Source organism: Falco cherrug, chromosome 12 (assembly GCF_023634085.1).
Source record: "Falco cherrug isolate bFalChe1 chromosome 12, bFalChe1.pri, whole genome shotgun sequence".
In the NCBI taxonomy this organism is placed as follows: domain Eukaryota; kingdom Metazoa; phylum Chordata; class Aves; order Falconiformes; family Falconidae; genus Falco; species Falco cherrug.
The window spans coordinates 14587004-14602251 of record NC_073708.1 but is presented as its reverse complement, the minus strand read 5'-3'; positions in this window follow the sequence as shown (position 1 = coordinate 14602251).

The window sequence follows — 15248 nt, the reverse complement described above, 5'->3', positions numbered from 1 at the left end:
CATTCAGTGCTACCAACAGTGGGAATGATCAGAAGAATTCACTTAACAAATATAGATGATAAAATAAAATGTCACATTTTATTACATACTTTTGTTCCATCTGTCTGAGCAATTTTAAATGCCAGATTTAAAGAAGTGCCAGCAGGCCATGTCTTTCAGGGGTGCTTGCACATGGCTGCACTGGCTTTTAGCATTTCCTTTCTATTAAGAGGATAGTTAGGTGGGATGGTAAATTCCTGGAAGGGTGTGACAGCACGTGTGTTTGTAGTGGGACACTCACCTGTGCTCCTGCCCCTGTGCCAGCTCCCAGGGAGAGCACAGGTAATTACCATCTAGCAGCTTCCCTCTCCCTAGCTCACACAACTGGTTTGCATGGTATTGCCCTAGCAGTGAAGCTGCATCATTACTTCCATGCATCTTTTGAAGGTCATAATTGCTCACCTCCATGCTGCTTGCTAGTAACACACTACAAGAGCACCTTTGTTACTGTGGGCTTCTTCTATCACTCACAGCATTTCTCATTTGCATACCAAACACCGAGGCTTGGGAAAATTTCAGATTATCTTTAAAGTAAATGTGTTCCCATCAGTGAGGCAGAGCAATGGTGGCAGTGGTTAGGTGGCAGGTTGTGGTGTTTTTTTCACTTGGGTGAGCAGCTCCCACCAGACTGCTCCTATTCTGTTCTGGTCCTTGTTTGGGACAGCACCTGCCCTGCCTGCCAAGGCTGCCTGACCAACCAGACACACCAGGCCCACCTCATCCTCCTCAACAAGGAGGGAAGTGAATCCACCTCGGCCCTGAAGTCCCTCAAAGACTAGTTTTTAAAGTTCAGCGCAAACTTGAAGCATCTTTGATGCATTTTCTGCTTCAAAAAAATGCTGTGAAAAATGAACATGAAATAAGACCCAGAGGAAATAACTCAGTAGAGAAAAGAAGATTGGGAAATGGAGCACAAGGAGGTAGAATAAAAAACGTAGAGTCTCTGATCAAAGAGTAGAGAGGAGAAGAGAAAAAAGAGATAATAAATAAGTAAATGCTACACACTCCATGTGTAACATCCACTCTCTGTGCCAGCTCAGTGGCACTGTGGCTCTGATGCACAGAACTGGCACCGCACAGGGAGGAGCAGTTTCTCTTTGGTAAAGTCTGACTGGCTTTCAAGGGGGACGGTAGTATTATACAGGACAACCTGTTGTGGCCCCAGCATTAGTGCAAGTAAAGTATGAACTAATGAGCTGCCAGGAGTACCTCTGTTGCTACGTCCACCTCCTGAAAAAGAATTCTCATTCCACACTTCACCCTTTGCCACTGTCATGGTTTAACCTCAGCCAGCATCTAAGCACTTGCACTGCTTCTTGTAAGACTTGTCCTCCATTGGGTCCTGTGGTTCCTGCTATAGTAATTGCTACAACATGCAACTCAAATCCTGGGTTACAACGATTACAATCTCCACCCCTGGTCCCTTTGGACAGACCGTAAGGTTTAGCATTGCAATGAACCCCTCCCCTTCACCCTGCTTTGGCTTGGACTTATCCACAGACTGCAGTCCCCTAGGGATGTACCTGCTCCAAGTGAAGCTTTACCTGTGAGCCACAGCCTCTCCAAGGGTATATCTGCTGCGGTATAGACCTATCCACGGCCATGGTCACTTTGAAGTGCACCTGTTCCAGCATGTCCTTATCAAAAGGCCACAATGCCTTCAGAGATAGACCTTCTCCAGTGTGGCCTTACCCACAGCCACAGTACCTTCAGAAGTAAACCTGCTACAAATGGCCTTACCCATGGCTTAAGTCCAACCAGGGGTGTACCTACTCTGTTGTGAGCTTATCCATGGCCACATGCTTTGATGTACTCCAGCACGACCTCATGCACAGACACTAATGCTTTAAGCTGCACCTGCCGCAGCATGGACTTCTCCACAGCCACAGATGCTTCTAGATGTACCTTCTCTGACATGGACTTATCCTTGGGCCACAATCCCTTCAGAGGTAGATCTGCCGTGACACAGACATAACCACAGCCACAGATGTTTCAAGATGTACCAGCTCTGGTGCGGACTTATGCATGGCCACAGATGCTTCGGGGCATCCTGCTCCCATGTGGACTCATCCACAGGTCACAGTCCCTTTGACTCGAGTTCACACCGGAGTTCCAGCTTGTCCAGTACAGCAGCACAGAAACAGCAGTGATGCTCTGGCCACCTGCCAGCCCAGGCACATCACCACTGCTGTTATCAGAATGTTACCAGGCAGAGTAAGATGATAAGCAATACAGCAAACAATAAAAGCAAAAAGCAGCCATTAGCAAGCACTAAACTCTAATATACAGTAAGGCAAGCAAGCCTTATGGCAAGCACAGAAGCCTGCCAATTAATAGCTAAACAGCAATAACAGCTACAAACTCAATCTAGCACACTCCAATCAAACCTGTTGTTATCTTGAACCCTTCAAGCTCTGTATTAGGTGCCAAAAAGGACTGCTGTGATTTAACCCCAGCCAGCAGCTGAGCCTCACACAGCTGCACACTCACTCCCCTGCGGTGGGGTGGGGGAGAGAACCAGAAGAGTGAAAGTGAGAAAATTCATGGGTTGATATGAAGACAGTTTAACTGGTAAAGCAAAAGCCGTGCATGCAAGCAAAGCAAAACAGGGAATTAATTCACTGCTTCCCATCAGCAGGCAGGTGTTCGGCCACCTCCAAGTAAGCAGGGCTCCATCACACACAACTTGGGAAAACAAACACCATACGTCCCCCACTTCCTCCTCCCTCCCCCAGCTGAGCATGACATTATACGGTATGCAGTACCCCTTTGGTCAGTTGGGGTCAGCTGTCCCGGCTGTGTCCCCTCCCAGCTTGTTTGGCACCCCCAGCCTACTCGCTGGTGGGGTGGTGTGAGAAGCAGAAAAGGCCTGGGCTCTGTGTAAGCACTGCTCAGCAGCAACTAAAATATCCCTGTATTATCAGCACTGTTTTCAGCACAAATCCAAAGTATATCCCCATACTAGCCACTGTGAAGAAAATTAACTGTATCTCAGCCCAAACCAGCACAGCTGTCCTCTTTGTATTCCCTTTGAGAAGCTGGCAGCTTGTCAAAACATGTAAAAATCCCAGCCATGTTTAGGCCTGAAGAACAGCTAGACAGTTCCCTCTACACACACATGCGTTTCAGATGGGGAGACCTTTAAAAGGTGCAAAATCTCAGCCCACAGATCCTTAGCACTTACTGGAAGATTCTCTTCTTGTACCCCAGATTACCAGCTACTTGAAAAGATAGGCCATATTTTTTATGTAGCCTTCCATGGAAATTCAAATTGCACTTCAAAGTTGAAATTTGCACTTATTTTCAAGTGTTCATAATATCTTGCCTTTTTTAAGAAAAAAACCCTGTTATTTCAATCTTATTTTAGGTGCACGTGTGGAGACAGGCAATAGTGTGAAGGCACAACCCAAAACCATTTATTCCTCTCTGGCCTTGATTTTCTATATTGAATTAATTAGAGTTGGACTTCCCAATAGCTAGAAGCTAAACTTTCATATCTGTTTCTGTGAACCTGAAAGCAAGATGGTAAATTGTGTTGGCTGCCTTTGAAGGCACCTGATGTATTTTTCCATCTTTCATTTAAAAGCTGGCTGTACAATGGTAATGGTCAGAAGGGAACATGCCAAACATTTCTCAAGTTAAGGCTCATTTAAAAAAATATACCAGGAAATATGTATGATGGAGCCAAATATGCCACATATTTTACCAACCATTGAGCACGGTTTTGCTGAAAGAGAAGACACTGAATTTAACAAATACCCCATTATTCCATAGTATTGAGAAGACACTGAGTTTTTTTCCCTGGTTAAAATTTTATCTTTCATGCTTGATTCCTGCAAATACTATGAGAATCAGGGCCAGTGTTCCTGAAATAACGTAGGTTATAAGGGGAGGTAACTCCAGCATTGGGATTTGAACGTGAAAACTTTGCTAACTCCAGGCTACTGTTAGTTTTGCACCCTGCCAGTGACTAAAGTATGGATAAGACTTGCAGAAATCCCCCCAACTGTGCTCAGGCCTCGGGGCAGATTTAGATCAGACTGATTGTTCCATTAAGCTCCCAATCTGGTGAGAAGTCACACTAGTAATTTGCATCTTCATAAAAGAATTAGCAGAGCTGTTGCTTTGAAGTTCAATTATCCATGTGCATGTTTAAAGCAGAATATTGAAAATGCATTGTGCTGTTTGCACAGCTGCAGAGAGCTAAATACACGGGATGTTTGCAGGTTTGCTATAAAACTTTCCACGAAGCCAGGGAAACAGAGGGCTATTGAGAAGTCTGCAGAAGATCTAAAACCAGGGGCAGGCATTGAAGCAGAAGTGAAGCTCTAAAGAAAGTCTATAACTTCATTTGTGGACATTGAGGATAAATTCAACAGGCCACTTAAGTGTTTTCATTATGAGATGCCAGCTGCAGCTCTATAGTTAAGGCTGAATTAAGCTTTGAACTTAAATCAGGGGTTCAACTTCATTATTTATGTGGATGATGTTTCCTTTCTTTTTTTCCTCTTGTCTCGAAATTTACAGAACTTGCTCTTTGAGCACATGATGGATTTCCTATTAAACAGAAAGTAAATCAAGCAGCTAAGGGTTAAAATTAAACTGTAAAATAGATCCTTATGAAATCAGAATTCAGAATACTACTGATTTTTTCACAGTTATCACTGTTATAACTGAGTTATACAATATAAAAGACAGCTGCAAACTACTATGAAAGTAATTAATCAATGTTTACGTAATTGCTATGATCAACACCTCGTTTGTACATACAAGGATTATTACGGCATCAAAGCTTACACAGCCTGTTGTCCCTCCTTGCCACTACTGCCATCCATTGCCACAGTACTCCAGGTTACAGCTTTCTATGGTACAGTACTCCCGCGGAGAGGAGGGCAAGAGTGCATTTAAACAGACATCTTGGCCTAGCCATTTTGGCCCTCATGCCCTGGTGATCTCCTGCTGGTGTGGCTGCTCGGGTGTGATCGACCCTGCAAGGCTCTGTAAGACTCCCTGTACTGGTGCAGCCCTGCATGAGACCCAGGTGTTTCCCAGAGGCCTGGGGGCAGCTGGTAGTTTGGTACTTTAAAGCTCTTCCTATAGACCTGTCCTATAGAACATCTTGCGCTCCAGCCCAGGCAGTGCTAGGGGAAGCCTGGAGTTGCAGCTCCCACTTGGCGAGCCCCTGGGCACCACCCACGAGTCTGGCAGCAATGAGATCACTTGCAAAAGCATCTGAAAAACACACTGATATTGGCCTGTGCACCCCATTGAGGGAGATTCCGAAGCTGAATGGGGCTCTAGAGAAGCCACACAGACTAGATTATCCATTATGAAACAGTACACACCATGAGAAAAACTAATATTAAACAGATTGGCCCAGGTAAACCATCCACGCAAGGCACTTGATTTATGTACATTATGCCCTTCATCCTTACATAACTGACATAATATTTCATGGACCACTGTACTGCTTGCTGCCGCTGTGCCACATTTTGGCTGCTGGTCAACTTTGCAGAGAACAGGAGGGATCGCTGCAAAAGAGACAAGCATAACACATAATATTTATCTATGAGTGAGGAAGATATTTTGATAGGACTTTTATATTTATTGCTAGTGAGTAATCAAAGTTCCAGCTCAGCATCTGAGGATCAGCATTTCTAATTTGCTGGCTGCCTATCTCTTAATCAGAGCAACAGCTTAACATCAAGGATTCTGCAGCCTGTGGCATTCGTCACGGGAATGTACTTCATTGAAAACCTAAGAGAAACAGATAGATCTGATTGCAAGGAAACAAAAATATTACAGCTCTGATGTTATCAAAATTAAATGACTGTCTTTGAACACACTACTTTTCCTGTAGCAAAGACAATTGCAAAGGGAAATACAAGTGAAGAGGGTTTTTTGAAATGCAGTAACTAAGGAAATCTCATGTATGAAAAACCAGGGCGTTTTGTACAATTTCATGCATTGATGAATCTTTGCCAAAAGGAACAGAACTCCTTAAGCTTACAACTGTACATGTAATTAGCGACATCAAAATGATAACCCACAGGAATTCAATACTTTGCCCTAAAATATCCTCCTCTTGGGTCTTGTGGCAAACTATTTGTTATACAATAAGCCTAAAATGTTACAGTCAGATCTGCTCAGTTCACACACAGTGTATTCAGATAGCTGTGTCTTTCCAAATGAAAAATCCCAGTGGAAGAGATAACAATGTATTTATTTTTTTGAGATACTACTGATCCTCCTAAAACTAATTTGGGGGTTAATCAGACTTACTGCAGTTTATTACTTTTTATTTATGAATTAATGGAAAAGCATCAGATCCTGGTGCAGTCAAATCCCCTGTGTAAACTGCAGATCAATATAAAAATTGATCCAGTCTCTTTCCACAGCGTACATCTTCCTTTTGGAGCAAGTGTAAATGTTATACAACTTAAACTAAACCACTACAAGGAATATTAAGATTATGGGTGATTTACAGCAACTGTTAAACACCTCTAGCTCTGAAATCACACTTTCACTAACCGCACCTTAGTCAAGATGCATTTCTTTTCAGTGATTCACACTCTTGTAACGTATGGAATCATTTATTGTCTCTGTGTTTAGCACTGCAACAAATACTGACCTTTTGCTGTATTGCCATTTCTTTAATATCCAATACTGTTCACACTCCCATTGAAAAGAAAAAAAAAAGAAAATGTTTTCCACAGTTTTAAATACCAGAAGAAATTCTGTCTGGCAAAGAAAACAACTCTTAAGTAGTAATGCTAAACAAAAAACTTCAAAGTAATTCAAATAAGTCCCCGTCTAGCCTGCAGCCCGCTCCCATACGTCCTCATCCCAGTGGACAGATATAAGACAGATTTTGCAACATGCACAAAGGAATAATACATAAAACTAATGTTGAATGTGATACTATAGAAAGATCAGATGCTGCCCACATCGGACTTATTTACAGGTTCGTTCCAACTTGTCATATTTCAATTAATACTTTCCTATTATTACTTACTAAATAAGTATTTGAATTATTTCTTAAATAGAAGTAAAGAGGGATATTTGCATGCCTTGTTGCTGCATGTACAGCAACTGTATCTTGTCTACTTTAACAGTCAGAAAAGTCAAGAAGGGTACCAAAACACTATGAGAATTACTCCAACATCTACTCCTTACATTATGCCCTACTAAAATTTATGTTATTTTCCTTAGCTATTTATGATCTACACAAATCATGTTTGTCAAACTTGTAACATTACTGCCCCATTACAATGGGACTTCACCATGTATTTAATTACGAACCAAACCCACTTCAACAAAACAACCCAAACCAAGGGTCTGTCTTCATGAAGTGTTTGTATATTTAGCCAGGCAGAAAGTAGAAATGATGCCACATAATGCTTTGCTCACTTCCAATCTCAACAGCTGTAAATACTACAAATGACTTAAAAAAAAATATTTAGACAAATCACAGATATAAAATAGCTGAGAGAGGATTTGCAAGTGTAGACTTGACCTGAGATCAGCTTTGTCCTGTATGCTCTCTCTGGTGGATATCAGCACCAGATTTTTCACAGAAGGCTGGGTAAGAGAAAATACGCAGTAACAATAGCATAGGAGAAGTTTTCTCTTCAGGACTAAGATTGCTTCCTTAGCCTAATGGTTTAATTATACCATAAATACCTTGAAATCCTATCTACAATAATCATGAACACTTCCATCATCTATACATCTAATTAGTTTTTCTGAATCTCACTAAGCTCTTAGCTTCAGCAAAACCCTATGGTAATAGATGCCTGGAGTTAATTTAAGAAGTCACCAGTTTTAAGCTTGCCTCACAGAACAAATCCTTTGTACACATGGAAACAGCTCCCAGGTGGCTGGAGCTTCTCCCTTCCTCCCTTGCTCACTTCCATCATGGCCTCTTTTACTTGTTGCCACACCAAAGTAGATTCAGTCTTCCTTTGGAAGAGAAGTCTATTTTGCAAAATTATTATAACACTACTCAACACATACTATTCATTCCTCTCAGTATTTTTGCTTTTCTTTCATAAATATGCATTCAACTTGCTCAATGAAATATTTTGCTTCTGTTTCCCTGAAGTAAAACCCAAACATCCTAATGAGGATGAGGTGGTGTTTTTTTTTCCTATAGCTTCATCTGTTGAGCATGGCACACACATTAAGACAGGTAACACCACAGTCATATTACAGCTAAGAAACTGAGCACAGTGCTGCTAAAAGCCTGACTTTAACACTGGGGTTTTCTGGTGGCTGGAAACCTGCTTTAACACAGCCCTGCACTTTCTCTTTTCACTTAGGCCAAGTACCAGCTTCTGCCAGCGCATTGTGAAAAGCCACAGGATAAAACGTCCGACATACCTGACTACTCATGTGTCAGAAATCAGGGACACAGAAGATGGTGCTGCTCATAAGGAAAAAAACCAAACATATTTCAACACTATTGTCTAGTCTGTCTAAAGAGAATGCAGGTATTGGAAAATATGCCAAGCCCCTCACAGTGTGGTAAACATCAAAATAAGAAGCCTCAGAGAGCAAAGATGTTTGTTCTGAAATGCACATGAAGGGGAGTGGCAGCTATAAAGAGCCCAGTTCCAAGTTCAGAAATCGAAAGGGTGAACCACAACTTGCAATTCCATCAGAAACTTTTCTGAACCATCCTTCTTCCCAACAGAACGTGACTTCTGCAATACAGTATTTCTGATCTTCCCAATAAAATGTCTAACATACATTGTGGGGGTCACAATTCCTGCTGAAAACAGTAGCTCCTCAGTAAGTTCCTTCAGAAGTGCCGCTGCCAGGAGCAGTCGAAGGGCGTCCTTTGAATGGCACTCCTAGCACTGCTGTGACAGGGCAAGGTGACAGCTGGGGGGTTGCTAGCTTGAGTCATGGCACACAGCTGCTTCCCAACCCAGCAGGAGGGAAAGGGAGGCAGAGGAAAATTGCCGGGGTGGAAAAATTAGCTCTTGAAAGCCCAAAATGACCTCTGTAGAAGAGGAGAGAAGTCTTTTTTAACACCCCTGGGCACAGAGGGTGCACTGCGGACATAGAAATGATTAAGAACAGTACACAGCACTCACAAGTGTCAGCAATAACCATTACAATAAATACTCAGTAAAATGTTGGAAATAGCTGTAAAAAGAGGGCAAAGTGCATGATTGACTCAGGATAAATTCCCCATCTCATTTCTTGCACATAAGGTTCTTTCTAGTCCCAGCCCCATTAAAAAATGAATTTTGTTTTCTAACCTCTGAAGGGGAAATAGTTAAGAAAAAAGAAAGGATTATTCAGATGGCATCAGTTTGGTACCAGAGAGAATTTATTGACACTGAATCAATAAAAACAAAACATCCACATGCTCTGTTTGGTTCCTCACCTACCAGACTGTTTCAGGGAGGTGATGTGTTGAGAAAAACTATACAGTTTAATTGGGTATTATTATCTATAAACTACTAGGTAGGCCCTGAGGTGTTCTGAAATAACCTGTAAAAGGAAAAAGCATCTGTAATGAAGAGCACGAAGAACATAATTCTTTGCTTATTTACTACTTAGAAGTATTTTAAATCTTGGGTTTATTTTCAAGTGATCTCAGCCTGCAAATGTACAATGTGCCATTATAACAGCTGCAGATGATATTAAGAGAACTGAATTGCAAGCACACTTTGGAGCACTGCACTGAATCATCGATGAGTGTTGCAGAACTCTTCTTGCGTTATTTTAAACGTGTACACACTACCAAATAAAATAAAAATATTGTGTATTATTGAACTATATTACAGCACAGTGGGTAGGCTGCAGAGAAACCAGAAAAGGATAATCAGAATAACTGAGTAGTTAAAATATTTTCAATAAAGTTTATAGAGTTTAATTTGTTACCTGAAATAATGACAAAAGTGAGATACAGATATAGGATCTACCCTTGATCTCAGAAGGAATTTTATTATATTAATTGCATTACAGAGGATGCTCAGCTTTTGCGTGATTTGTTTTTTTATAGTTTAATCATTGTAGGCTTCTCTAAATTAAATAAAATGTTCAATTGTTTGAACAAAGAAGCATAAATTATCACAAATACATTAGAAAGTATTTTTAATAAAAGCCTCCTAGGCTCTATGAATCAATGGTGGTGAAGGCTGTAAAATTTCATTTTAAAATGAACTCTTGAACATCAGAGAAACATTCTCATGCTTAAATGCAAGCACACAGATTTTTCTCTAACATGGGAGTATTATTCTGCAAAGGAATGATGGAAATGCCATAATATGTCATAAACACAATTTAATACTTTTTTTCCATTACAAGACTGCTTGCAGGCACAAAGATAAATTTATTACAGCAGAATTATTCTGCTTTCACAGTTAATGCCTGATAGCATTTTCATTTAAAATTTGTTTTTTCCATAGTTTGTCATTTGATAAATTTGCCCTGGACCAAAACATGGTTCTCAAGAGCTAATGGTAGGGACCTCATTTAAAAAATTACTTTAAAGTATGTATTTTAAAAACAGTGGAACAACTTTTTCCATGACTGAATAATGATGGCATCTGACAACCACTCAGGATGCATGGGAAACTGATAGGATGGTGAAAATTCAGTTTGTGCTCCAGAGCAGGTTAAATATTACCTTTCCAGCAGCATCATGAGTTACCAGTCTGGCTCCGAAAAATCACCATCCCTGCATGTAGGAGCCATTGCTTTATTTCACCACTAAGAAAAACTATTGGCACTGGGAAAACATGAATGATCACCCATGCAGCAATTAAAGTACAAAGGCACCTCTGTTCTTTGAAGGGTCATTCATCCTCCAGTAAGTCCTCTTAGATGCCTCATCACTAGCTGTGGGGTGAGTCATAGGATTTCACTTCCCAGTGACTTGCCCAGGTTGCCACTGATAACTTAAAAAACCAAAACCTCAGCCTACATGTCAAACAATTCATCTCGCTAAACTTTTTCTTCTCTCTTCCCCTCCTTCCAAAAGATGTTCATCTAAACTGGAAGTTTTGAGTCAACAACAAAGGTATTAGCAAATTAAGCCTTGTGCTGTTTTCTTTCTCGTTCATTCAATGACAAGTAGGGGCAGAAATACTACTAAATAACATGTGCTAAGTGCACGATGGCTGTATGCCGCAGAACTAGGTTTCCCAGCCTGAACTTTGTACAGCTCTTTCCTACTGCCCTGTATCTCTTAATCTTTTATTTTTTTTATATTTAATTGTTTAATTATATTTAATTAATCTCTTAATACACAGTAGAGGCAAAATGAAGATTCCTTTGCTTCAGAAGAAATGTTCCAATATCGGGCTTAGCAGATTTTAAAAAATCCAGACGCTATGATTTCAAGAAATGGCTCTTCAGAATCCACAAATCTGCCACTTAAAATTCTCAAATGAGTAGCACAGAAGGTGCTTTTCAAAGGCGCCCAAAAGTTAATCCACTGAACTCCAACTGCAAGCTAAAGCATTTGATGTTTGATTTCTACAGACTCTTCAGCAAATCCCTCCGCTGTGGTACATAAGCATCTTTTTTCAGCCCAAAGAAATTGCCTCCAGAAGAGGCTATTTTGTGACCTAAGAGGAGCTGGCTGAGCAGCAGCGGCACGGCAGCCAGCATGAATGCCCCAACAACAAGCAAGGCCACTCCACGGGGGAGAGCACTTCTTGCCATGTCCATGCTCAGGGTGCACACTAGAAGGGTGAACCCATGGCCTGCCCTTTCCACCACCCTGCTGGAATGAGGTCTACTCTCTGCTTTTATACTTTCAATTCCTGGGAATTTTTCCAGGCTAATCTGTTCCACACGGACTGTTTGGGCTGGCTCTGCCCCTGCTAAGTCAGTGACGAGGTACTCATTGCTTTCAGTCCCTGTTGGCTGTGTCCAATGAGCTCATCAAGAGCTTGAGACAAATCCAAAATCTCAACATCAGCTCCTGAGCACGTCTGGAAGCCCTTTGCTGGGTCTGTCCCACGGTAATGTATTTCCACAGCTCAACACCCTATGCAATCATATTTCTTTGATTAGAGCCAAAAAACTAAGACTTTTAAGCTGACCCTTATAGGGTCATTCCAGCATCAACTCGCAACTGTCCATACATTAAGCCCAAATCCAAGTGTTCAGCCTAACATTAGGCTGCTTCATCCAGACGCAGGCATATTCATGTAGATGTGGGCAGTTAATATACTACTACTACTGATGATGATGATAATAACAATAATACTACTTTGGAAAAATGCTAACATTTGAAAGTTAAATGCATTTGAAAACTTTGGTCCAATGACACAGAAAAGTAAAATTGCTACCAACAGTTTGGAAAAGCCCAAGTCAACTGTAGTTCTACTAAGCTAGCTCTACTAGCATCTATTCAGACTACATACAATCAGAAAGAGATCCATCAGTATAAAAATAGCTATCAAATAAAATTATACACTTTTAGAAGTAACAAAACTTCTAAAAAGCATTTAGAGAATTTCTTTTGAGTTTATAAAATAAAGAACAACTCCATACAAAATACAAATTAGAAAGCAATTTCTCTATGAAGAATGACTTTGAAAGCACAGACTACTAATTCTTATATTTAGTTCTTTCCAGACAATGTCCTGATTAAAACACACTTTCCATATTCCCAACTCTGTCCTCCCCATCTCTCCCCTTGTGCTGTCACACTATACAATAACACGTTTCATGTACTTATTTCACTATCCTTCAGTTAATTCTATTTTCTGTAGCAAGACAGATACCAAGGTGTAAGAAATCTCAGCCACCGATCTCTGCCAAGACTTCAACTGAACCCTGAGAGGCACTGCTAAGTAGGCTACAGAATATGCAAATATGAAACCCAGTAAACTACTAGCTGCCTTTCAAAATTAATTTATAGCTCTCCTTGCTCACAGATGGAGCTTTCCTTGTAATATTTCTCCTCACCTCACGAGGTTCTCCTTCATGGTTCATGGAAGTGTTTCCAAACGGGGTAAACATAAGGCAAATTTCATGCTCAAAAAACAGTCTGGACACAGTTTATGCATTTATGCATTCTTGTGAAAGTTTTCTAAGGACCTTGGTAACAATATCCCCTAAGCTAGTGAGCCCAGACCACCATCCAGCACTGCTTCACCGAGTACTGAGCGCCTGGCCCTAGGACAGCCTGCCTCTTCAGCCACTACCATTTTTACCCAGTGACTACCATGGACTGGTAGTCAGACATGCTCTGGTGCAGAGCAACACTACATCAAATTGAAGAGCAAGGAGTGAAAACTCCATGAGTCTGTTGGTGGTACAGAGTAAATTAAGCCAGGTAGGATATGCTTAGAGGTTAGCCAGAATACAAGATGTACTACAGATCTTCTCACCAAAATGACCAAGATCTTGGACTACAACTCAGACTAAAATCCATTTAGAAAAGGAAACAAGACATAGCTACAAAATTATATCTGCACCAAAGGTGACCTTTAGAATACCATTTCTGAAGAATAGGGGAAAGGAAAGATGGGGTCAGGGGTCAGATTTTATTTTTGCTGTTGTCTGAAATGTCCTGCTTTGATACTAGCTGAGACATGAAGACTAGGAGAACAGAGAAATGGAAACAAGAGCAATGCTCACTTCTAAAGGCTGGTGCTTTGCTGCTGAAAAGAGCAGGTTTCCTGAGGATTGGATTCCCCAGGAAGGTGATAAGCAGTTTTATTAAAGTCAGGGAAGACCGGCCAAGAGATTAGGTCCTTTCCTATCAAAACTAATGCATTAGAATCAATTTGGCTGTTTTGGCTGAAAAACTAGTCAAATTGCAATGTGTTCCAATTACTGGGACATCCAGCAAGCCAGAATTACCTGCCGTTTTTATACATCTGTTGAAGCATCTTATAAGCAAGCATATATTTGAGGTCTTTTCAATTGTTTTAGGATAGTTTCTGGTGAAAGAAATAAGAATGCAGGAAAATAAAACAACTATTAAATGGAATTTCTGTTTTGAGGAAATACTGCTTGAAGTGTTTCCTCTATGTTTAGTCTTTGCCACAGGTGTGCCTAGTAAATCAACAGAAAGAAGACCTGCATTATTTTTTAAAGTTTCAAGAAACTTCAATGTGTCTCCAGTAATTTTTACTGTCTCCCACTAATTCTCAAGTGCTTACTTAGCTGTCAGTTCAAGCCAAGGTCTTATGCTGGCAGAATATTGCATTTCCACTCCCCAAGCTTTGATTCATTAGGCCAGCTCTGAGGTGGGGTACTAAAAGATGCACAACTATTACAAAGAAAAAAAAATCTAAACCTCCCTCAGTTCCTTCAAATCAAACTTTCCCTTCTCTGGAGCCTCCCAAGTGATTCAGAAAGATCTATGGGCTGGGCAGGTGTAGCAGGGAGCAGGTGACTATACTAAGATGAAAAAAAAAGGTCCCTTACCACAATTTTGCTTTTGGATACCATAATGACCAATTGTTTTAATAGATGAGTTTGAATCCTCCTATAGCACTTTCTCATAGCTACAGAGTCCTGTAAGGCTGAGTACCTTATCCAATAAACGGAGCCCCTACGTCATTACTCAAAACATTGTTAGCACTCACACAGCTGCAGAATTACTTTTGCCATGTCCCTTCAGCCTCTGCCTGACAAATCCTATTCCTAGACCTCTCCAAAAATACATGAGCAGTGAGAAACATCACGACTCAGACACCTAGAGTCAAACTGCATCTAAATTGCCTTTTGTCTAGTAGCCTCTCAAAACTGCTGTCATTAGAAACTTTAATGCTATTAGCAACAGTGGCAGTTTCTATTGCTAAGTTTGTAAATTGAGTAATTTGGTTATAATCTGTCAGAGCATGTGTGCGTGATAAGAGAATCAGTGAATGATGGATTTGGTAGCCGTCACCTCCAGCTCTTAAGCTGCTTTTTATCTAGCTGGTATCAGAAGTCCTGGCTGCACAACCATACTTGGCAAAACTCCACTTGGTTGTGCACAGTGATCATGATGAGCTCCATTCAGGGAGCAGCAGGTCAGAAAACAAATCCCTGTTGCATAAATATAGTCTGTAAATATAGTCAATTTATACTTTTGTACACTGATCATAGACTGCAATTTCCTGCATAGGAGGGAACAGCTAAAGACTTAGTCTCAGAAAAGAAGGCAGAAATCTATTTGCATTTCTTTGTGTTTACATGGTTTCTTCAATAGACTATTTGGAAAGCTCCCTTTTCAATTGAGA